Source organism: Xyrauchen texanus, chromosome 12, assembly GCF_025860055.1.
Source record: "Xyrauchen texanus isolate HMW12.3.18 chromosome 12, RBS_HiC_50CHRs, whole genome shotgun sequence".
NCBI classification, from domain to species: Eukaryota; Metazoa; Chordata; class Actinopteri; order Cypriniformes; family Catostomidae; genus Xyrauchen; species Xyrauchen texanus.
Genome location: NC_068287.1, coordinates 42,655,011 through 42,665,079, shown reverse-complemented (window position 1 = coordinate 42,665,079; position 10,069 = coordinate 42,655,011). Strand labels below are relative to the sequence as shown.

General features: G+C 37.8%; 1 protein-coding gene across 2 annotated transcripts in view; it reads right to left on the bottom strand.

The window, feature by feature from the left end:
- LOC127653015 (prostaglandin E2 receptor EP1 subtype-like) overlaps positions 1-1,388 on the bottom strand; it is a 7,495-nt gene extending 6,107 nt beyond the window's left edge. The window contains exon 1 of one of the 2 annotated variants that reach the window (XM_052139491.1): positions 1,054-1,388. The gene's annotated coding sequence lies outside the window, so the exon portion shown is untranslated. The remainder of the gene's footprint in view (positions 1-1,053) is intronic. The other variant, XM_052139492.1, reaches the window with a different exon arrangement.
- Positions 1,389-10,069: the final 8,681 nt, after the last annotated feature.

Here is a 10,069-nt window from a genome sequence, read left to right as displayed (position 1 = left end):
CCCACAGAAAAGTCGAAACTGTAGTGAATAAGAGCATTGTCACAATTTCCTCTTGAGGAATGAGAGAGCAGAAAGCACAGTACAAATTTCAACACTTCTGACCGTTGACACAAACAATGTAATTTACAGTAACAAGAAGTAACCAACTCGTCAATATCAGATCATACACACTATATATTAAGAGATATACAGATTGAAAATAATATAGAAACTATACGTAATGGTGTAAGTAAGTAATATATAAGTATAGTTGACATGTCCTGTATGGTTTGACGCGGTATAGCTACTGTATCTAAAACTAGCTTAATTTTGCTAGTCTTTTATAGTATGCATGCATTATTTTATGACCTCATATAAACTGTAAGACTATGCATTAGGGTTAGGGATACATTTGTAGTTTTAAAAATGTCATAGTGCAAAAAGAAAGTTAAAATCCACTAGACAGTCTCAGCACATGAAAGATCTTGCTATGCATTCAAAGGACTTTTAAAAAACAACTCATTGACATACTATGCATCAACCGCATAGGCTATATAATCGAATAATAAGTCTTATATATTCATATACATCATAATGTAACCTTTTTTTTTTACACTGAAAAAAATAGGATCTATTTCTGCTTTTTAATGCAAAATAATTATGATAATAAAATGCATTTGTTAGTGAACCTAATTGGTCAGGGAAATTCAGATTATAGTACAAATTTTAATTGAATAAAACCAGTTAGTTGGAGCACATTTTTAGGTTACCTCACAAACATTTTACAGTGTCTACTTTAAATTTGTTATATTCAATTTTCTCTCATTTTTATTTTATGTACAGAGTCTGAATATATCCATATGTGTAAAGTGTTTTAATAGCTGATAGCTATTAAAATATTTATAATAAAAATACAATATTTATAGTTAATAAAATAAATCTAACCTAACATGCTCATCATACTAAACGACTGGGGGACCATCTTTTGAACTAACATTAGTTTAAACATGTTTAAAGAATCACGCTTTTCTTCCTTGCCTATTACAACTAAACCAGGATAATAAGACTACTTACCATTTGAGAAAAACTTTAGATTATCCATCCCACCTGAGCAACATCTTCATTTGTATTTTTTAACAGCATTGGCAGTAAAAAAAGGAACAAAATACCTTCAGAATCGAAAGGCGACATCAGGCTCACGTCATGCGATGAGTCTTATTATTTATTCCAGATAGACAGAGAGAGAGAAGAAACTCATTGCAATACTTATTAATAGTTTCAATAGTATATACAGTCCGCAAAGATCCAGTGAAAAGAAGTTAAAGTCGATTCAATCCCCGCAGAGAGCGCGCGACGGAGAGCGCAGTTTCCACACTTTTAGTGAACTGTAGAGTGATGTGCGCGCTCTGTTGTATTTATAGCGCTCAGCAGCCTGCTATATATGCTGGACTCATAGGTACACGCAGCATTTTTGGGTATCACAGGCACGTGTAGAATATTTGGGTATCATAGGTGCTTCAGGCAACACTTTTAGTCATCATAGACACGCGCAGTATTTTTGAGCATCATATAAGTTCAGCATTTAAAATATATATATATAATTTAGGTGCATGCAACATTTTGGACATCATAGGAGCACACAGCATTTTTGAGCATCATACAGTAGATGTATGCAACATTTCTGGGCATCATAGGTGCATGCAGCATATTTTGCCATCTTAGGTGCATGCATTATCAGTGCGTGCAAAATGTTTCCAAGCATCAAAGGGCACACAGCATTTTTAGGCATCATACAGTAGCACCAACATGGTGCATGCAACATGTTCAGGCATCATACTGTAGGTGCATGCAACATTTTTGGGCATCATAGGTCCATGCAACATTTTCAGGTACATAGGCGCATCCAACGTTTTTGGGCATCATAGGTGCATGCAGCATTTTTACATTCAAAATATTTGTCCATTAAAGCTGCATGCAACATTTTTGGGCATCATATCCATGTTCTAAGATGCACGCACCTATGATGCCCGTAAATGTCTAGGGAGTTAGCTCACTTGGATTTAACACAGCCAAGGTTTGGCGAGTATATGGATGGGGTGCCGGGGACCTGTCAGTGACTTCTTGAATTTCTTTACTGTTAAAATTGAAATAATCAGAAATAAAATTGGAATTATGCAATCGTCTGTCACAGTACCATAGAAAACAGTATCTCGCAATTTTCCTCATGAGTAACTTCAATCCTTCGCTGTCATAGGTCATGAAGAGCTAACAAAACGAATCGAAACATCAAAAGCCACAACATGTATGTTAGAGCCAATACCAACTAAGCTGTTAAAAGAGGTATTCCCTATAATCACAGAACCTCTTAATATTATTAACTCCTCGCTATCCTTAGGATATGTCCCCAAGAAATGTTAAAATGGCAGTTATCAAACCGCTTATTAAGAAGCCACAGCTTGATCCTGGAGATCTGGCAGATTATAGACCAATTTCAAACCTCCCATTTATGTTAAAAATACTAGAAAAGATAGTGTCCTTCTAATGATATTCATTTCTACAGAGAAATAGTACACATGAACAATTTCAGTCAGGATTTAGGCCCCATCACAATACGGAGTCTGCACTTATCAGAGTTACAAATGACTTGCTCTTATCATCTTGTGGCATGGGGGGCATGATCATGTGTCTGTCTACGGAAGAGGGACATCGGTAAGGCTCCTCACCTGGGCTAAAATTACTCCTGTCTCTCATTATAGTGATGGCAGAGGGAGACATGATAAGGCACGCCAGAGCATCGGAGTGCTTGAGAGTGGCAAGAGAGCTGCTGATGGAATGACCAGCAGCAAATAACTGCTTAAAACATTATTATGAGACTGTTAAAGGATGCTGTTTGAGTTGGCCACTGAGAGCCATGTTTCTTTTGTTTTATATGAGAGAAGTGGAAATAAATACTCATTCCCAAACTGTTTGCTGTCTCCTGACTCCTCCATTGCCCACAAACATATACACAAACACATCATCTGCGTGTGGCTCTCCCTCTCCCGAACTGCTGCATTCGGCTTGGCCTTATTCCTCTCTTTGGCTGATTAGACCTATTGGGGGCCAGCTGTGCACACTCATGGCCCAGCCCCGCCCTCCTCATCATCACACATCTAATCACGGCTGCTTCTCTCTTCTAGTGCTTTTATATCTTAGTGCTGCCTTTGACGTGATAGATCACGACATTCTCTTAAATAGGCTAGAGAATTATGTTGGCATTAGTGGACTTGCATTAGCATGGTTTAGGGACTATTTAGCAGACCGCTAACACTTTGTCTGTGTAAACGAGGAATTGTCAAATCAAACAAAAGTTAAAAATGGAGTGCCACAGGGATCAGTTTTAGGACCTCTGCTTTTTTCCTTATCTATGCTTCCCCTGGGAGATATTACCAGGAATCGTGGAATAAGTTTCCACTGTTATGCCGACGATACCAAACTTTATATTTCTTCGAAACCCGACGTAATTTCAGTTCCATACTTTCCAGTTCTCCAAATTAGCAGAGCTGACAATACAGAGGTACTAATTATTGGACCAAAAACCTCTAAAAATAATCCGCTAAACTATAAATTGACTCTCTATGGATGTACTGTTATGTCGTCTTCTACAGCAAAGAACTTGTGTTATAATTGATGCCAATCTGTCCTTTGAAAATCAGATTTCCAATGTAGGAAAAGCATTCTTCCACCTGAAAAATATTGCTAAGTTATGACACAAGCTCTCTGTTGCTTATGCCAAAAAATGAATTCATGCGTTCGTGACCTCAAGACTAGAATATTGTAATGCATTACTGGGAGGATGTCCAGCAAGTTCAGTAAATTAACTTCAATTTGTTAAAAATGCAGCAGCCAGAGTGCTGACTAGAACCAAGAAATATGATCATTTTAGCCCCATTTTATCATCGTTACATTGGCTACCTGTTAAACTGCATATTAATTGTACAATTCTGTAACTACGTATAAAGTTTTGAATGGTCTAGCTCCGCAGTACTTAAGTGACCTTCTACCATACTATATTGCATCATGTTCATTATGATCGCAAAACTCTGACCTGTTAATTGTTCCTAGAATATCAAAATCCACAAAAGGAGTTAGATCCTTTTCATATTTGGCTCCTAAACTATGGAATAGTCTCCCTAACATTGTTTGGGATGCAGACACACTCAGTTTAAGTCTAGACCAGGCATACCTCTAATTTATCCATCAACTCACAATTAGGCTGCTTTAGTCAGGTCTGCCGGAACCAGAAACATTGATCATGATCTACAACTCAAAATATTGAATGACATCTATGCAAATATTGTTCTATTTGTTTCCATGTCTCAACCTCGAAATTCATATCCGAGGTTACCCGAGCCGGCCGGATCCACCTCCATTCCTGCTTGGTGTCGGACTCAATGCAGCCGGTGCCAGCCAGACATCACTTCAGTCTATTACGATGAACTTCAGAGGATGAACTGATGCCAACTCCAACCATAAGACATGGGATACTTCATCTGCCACTGCCTGAACCTTGGACTTAGGATAGACCTCACCGAAATGACCTGCAGGTTGAACTGAGATGCACCTCATTAATCTCCACCTGCAACACCTTTATCTATTGATGGACTACACTCTTAACATGGAATACATAAACTATCATTTAATTGCCAACAAAAGCCTTCATCAGCCAATTAACAAGGACAAATGCATCTCTGTGAACTTCTGCAGTAAATCCAGGATGGACTTCAAAAACATTAGTCATTAATCTTTAAATTCATAACAAATATTTGTATAAACACTGGCCCGTAAAACTTACTTAATTTACACATTTTAAACCATGACTTGCACTGCACATACATAGCTAATATTGACATTATATTCATGATGTTAGTCAGAGGGGAACTGGCCCGCACAGTGAGTCTGGTTTCCCAAAGTTTATTTTTCTCCATTAATCAACATCTCTGTTGATTAATCACAGTCGCCTTCAGCTTGCTCGCTGGGGTTATAAATACAATGATTATTAATTTTTTTTATACACAATTTACAATCATATTTAATCAAACTACACAATGATGACTCTAATACTTTATAGACATCACCGTTTCATTTTCTGTTAATGCACGATTTTCTATAAAGCTGCTTTGAAGTGATGAAAAGCGCTATACAAATAAAATGTACTTGACTTGACTGTAAGCACACATAACTGCATCTCGTAGTTGGTGGCGTAGTGGGCTAAAGCACATAACTGGTCATCAGAAGGTTGCTGGTTTGATCCCCACAGCCACCACCATTGTGTCCTTGAGCAAGACACTTAACTCCAGGTTGCTCCGGGGGGATTGTCCCTGTAATAAGGGCTCTTTAAGTCACTTTGAATAAAAGCGTCTGCCAAATGCATAAATGTAAATGTAAGTTTTGACAGCATTTTCTCAACTTTGCATGAACTGAATCAAGGCCAAAACACTTGGCACACAGCAAACCGTTTAAGCGACAGTCTGATATTGCCGAATAGATGGAAGTGCGCTCTTCTGCATGTGCAAGCAGAGTTTGCATTTTTATAATTTTAAAGTAACTACAGACAACTACAACATTCCTGACCCAAGCACACTTAAGGGAAGGAGAAATGAGGGAGAGAGAAAGTCAAATATACAGTATATACATATTTTTGCAATTCCTTTGCTGTAAAAGAACAACTGATAGCATGTGCACATTTTATATTTCTATAAATAAAAAACTTTCAGCCACTGCTATTTGTCCAAGTCATTATATAACCCGTATAATGCTAAAATGAAATAGGGCAATCATGTGAACCTATCGAAAGGAACATATCAACCTTTTTTGTCTAACCAGCATAACTTTGGTACTAAACTTTGAGGCATGACAAATACCAGCCTATGACAACTCGAAAGGGTTGGTTGATTTTGCGTCATTTCATTTAAAGCAATAAAAGTAAGAAATAATCACACAATGTCAACGTTAAATAACCTTCTATATTTGTACATAAATATCTCTCAATGCAGAATAATGCAGCTGGTAATTAAATATTTATTTTGGATACTAAATGCAAGAAATGGCATATTTCATTTTCAGCAAGATAAAACAATCAACAAGGCCTTAAATCAAGAGTTTAAATATACAGTGTCTGTTTGTCTACCAATTCTTAGCTGTTTCTGCTAAATGTTTTTTGTGTTTTATGACTGCAGTCAGTTCTAGAGACTTGCGTATGAAGGACTTGCTCTGAAGGGTTTTAAATGCATGCAAACAAATTTAATCTGGTCATATTTTTTACTGTCATTTCAAATTCTTATTTTCCTAAAAGCTCAACACCAGCGTTTCAAAGCCATCTGAAGCACATCACACAATCTTGGGTTTTTTCACCATAGGCAATTGTGGTATTGTGGAAAAGAATGCAGGAACACTTTGGTCTGCGGTAAAGGAACATGCACACCAATTGTATTCCCAACAATTCCCGCATGCGTTCAGGCACCAGAAGTGAACAAAGATAAACTACAATAAATGTACAGGCCGGATGAACTCTTTTAACCTCAATAATACCACCCATTAGGCTACAAAAGAGTCCTCAAGGTCTCAACAGAGAACTATTTATTATCTCAATTGGGTGTCTGACTTTGACATCATTGAGATTAAATTTAGAGCAAATTGGGACTTTTCAGGTATATCTCCTGTTTGCTAGATTTTCCTCCCATGTTGTGAGATCTCAACAACGTCACAAAGTGTACATTGATTTGCCAAGATCCAAAATGAACAAACATTTCTCACCAAATTCTCTCAAATATTCCATCTACATTAATTATGTTGGCTTGACATCCCTAAACCAAGACCAAAGTTTCTGACTGTAACTCCCCCAATAGCTTTCAAGCTACTTCCACTAAAATTGGCCCAAACGTTCAGGCTGTTCTGAATCAGGTATTTATGAATTTTCTAACTAATCGGAATTATGGTTTTTGCACAATTGCCATTAAAAAAATTATAATCCCACAGATTTACACACTGTCTACACCGGACGCAAGAGATGTCACGTTGCAACAACTTGAGGCTGTCTACACTGGATGTGTTAAATCATACTTTCCAAACCATATATTGGACTTGTTGGCAGGAGTAGCACCAGCACGTGCAGCGCAAAATAGACAGGGGCATTCGTTTACTGTCAGTGTGACAAGGCGCAACACAACGGATGCATCCAAGCAGCATCATATGGAGAAAAGCAGAGGTCCTAAAACTGATCCCTGTGGCACTCCATATTTAACTTTTGTTTGATTTGACAATTCCTTGTTTACACAGAAAAAGTGTTAGCGGTTTGCTAAATAGGCCCATCATGTGGATGCACATTAGCAAATCAAGTTGGGAAAATAGCGTTTTTTTACCATAAATTGAGGTAAAGAAGCACAATTTATGATACCAGTGTTGTCAGATTTTACTGTCAGATATCGTAATCTTGACCAACCGTTTTTGAGATTTCAGTGTTCCCCCAGTGTACTAGACAGGAGCTGTACTGTCACGAATGGAAATAGCCTCCCAAAAGCATTTCAAATATGGCCGACAGTGGACTGACTTGCTAGAAAGACTGTAGGTGTGTCCCAAACGGCACACTTCTGTGCCATTTTGTAGTGTAAGTAGTGCGAGAAGTGTGTTTACCCTGAAAATGCAGCAAAAAGGAGTGTACTTTAAGGACCCGGATGATTTTTCAAAACGCCAAAGCAGAGTGAGGAATGTTGGACACTTCGTACACTCAATGCACGCGGCTTGCCGTACATAGTGGAAGGGGCAGAGTTACCTGGCTGCGCTGCTGGTCTGACAAAACAATTATAAATAATGAAGAATATAGCAGCTAGCGAAACTTCTTGAGATAGAGCACCATACAAATGTGAGTTGAATGCTTTACCGTCACCCCAGGCTGTGTGAATATGTACGTTGTTTAAGATACAAGTGTTGTTGAACTGAGGTTGGCTAACACGCTAAAGCTAGCGGCAACACATCATGAGGGCTTCAACCGTCACTTACATCAGCTGTTAAATGGAGAATGGTTCTGTGTTCTAAAAACAATGTTATGTGTTCCATTTGGAATGATACTACACTTTGAAAATTCATACACTACATGTCTGAGTGCATAGTATATTTTGTAAGCGCATAGTGTATAGTATGTCGTTTGGGACACAGCTTTTGTTCGGGTTGCTATGGCTTTTCTAACTGTTTTTACTCTAAAGTTTTTCACACAAGGGGCAATCAAAAATCCCCAAAAATCCTATTGACGGAAACTTACATTAACAGAATGTTCAAACAGGCCAAGAGCATTCAAATTCCAACTGTCAAAAAATTAAAAATTTCAAATGTAAACAAGACCTTTAATCTGCTTTGACTCTCTCTCTGACTCTCTCTCTCTCTCTCTCTTTCTCTCTGTCTCTCTCCCTCTCTCTCACTCTCTCTCTCACTCTCTCTCTCACTCTCTCTCACTCTCTCTCTCGCATTGTTTGTTTTGTTTCTGTCTGTCTATAATCTTCAAACTTTTTTATTTTAAGTTAGTGTTGAACTTTCAGACAAGGCTTTGTCAAGCCAACATCAAAGTTTTCTTTACCTTCTGTATCTATACTTACGAAAAACGAGAGTTCGAGGCAAGTTTGCAGCAAAATTCAAATTCACATGCTGATATTCACATGCAAATGAGCTATGCGGCAAACTTGCGGCAAATTGGCCATTGTTGCCAAAGGTTTGCCAGAGGTTCACCACTACCGGCGAAGAGCTGCAAACTTCTGGCAAACATTTGCTGGTGAATCAAAAGCTCATTTGCACGTGAAAATAACAAGCAGCAAATTTGCTCCATCCTAGTAGATTTATCCAGAAACACATTTTGAGTTTTATGCACCGCAATAAAAGAATAGTTTCAGCTTTATAACAACATGAATTTTAATTTTGTAATGTCTCCACCCCAAAACATATATGCAAAGATATCCTTATTTAAATGTTGGCTGACATTAATCCATTTCATGATGCCTCGGTTCTTCAAATTGACTGAAACACAATTAAACAGATGCACTTGAGCTTCTTCAAACCACAAAATTACAGGCTTTCACTTTAGCCGTTTTTTAGTCTTTATTTTGTGTGAATGTGTGGGAGAAATTAGAGTCTGCTTTATCCACCGTGGTCTTCTGGGGATCTGGAAGGGAAGAAACAGTGTTTTGATGAATGTTCTAGAAATAAATGCTAGGAAATCGATGCTAAAAAATGTGGCTAATCAGCAAAAACCCTTAAGCTCATCTTAATATTTTGCACATGTTAAGTCATTTAATAGACGCTTGAATCCAATGCAACTTACTCCACATATGCTGCGTAAACAATCCCCATGTAATCCCTGTCATTAGTGCACAATGGTGATATAGCTTGCACTTTATGGCAATAAAACCGACAACCTTGTGATTACGGGCCCTGAGAATTAAGCACTATCATAACATGAGCTACAATTTATGCTTGAGTAATAAAATCATTGGAGGTATTTTGTGTCCTTCATTTTTCTCTTTTTCAAAATGCTGTAAATTGACCAAGTACCTAAGTGAATAATGACCTCATTGGTCTCCAGTGAGGTGTCTTTGACTGTGACAGATGATCTTAATTTGCTATAGCACAATATCATCGGCTCTTAGGCTCATAAATATGCCACAGGGGAAATTGTGCTCATCCATTTGGCTTTTTAGAGGAAATATAGACTTTAAAGGGAAGAATATAAACGTGTAAATCAGGGAAAACATTAAAAGGGTAAATTAGACTTTCACACTTCTTAAAGAAAATGCGAAAAGCAACTAAACTGCATTTATGTGCTTTTTGGACCTTCAAAGTTCTGGTCACCATTCACTTGCATTGTATGGACCTACAGAGCTGAAATATTCTTCTAAAAATCTTAATTTGTGTTCAGCAGAAGAAAAAATTCATACACATCTGGGATGGCATGTGGGCGAGTAAACGGTGAGAGAATTTTCATTTTTGGGTGAACTTTCAGAAGTATTGACAACATTTTAAATTTCAGCCGAGGAAGCTTCTGAAACATGGTTGATTTGGAATAACC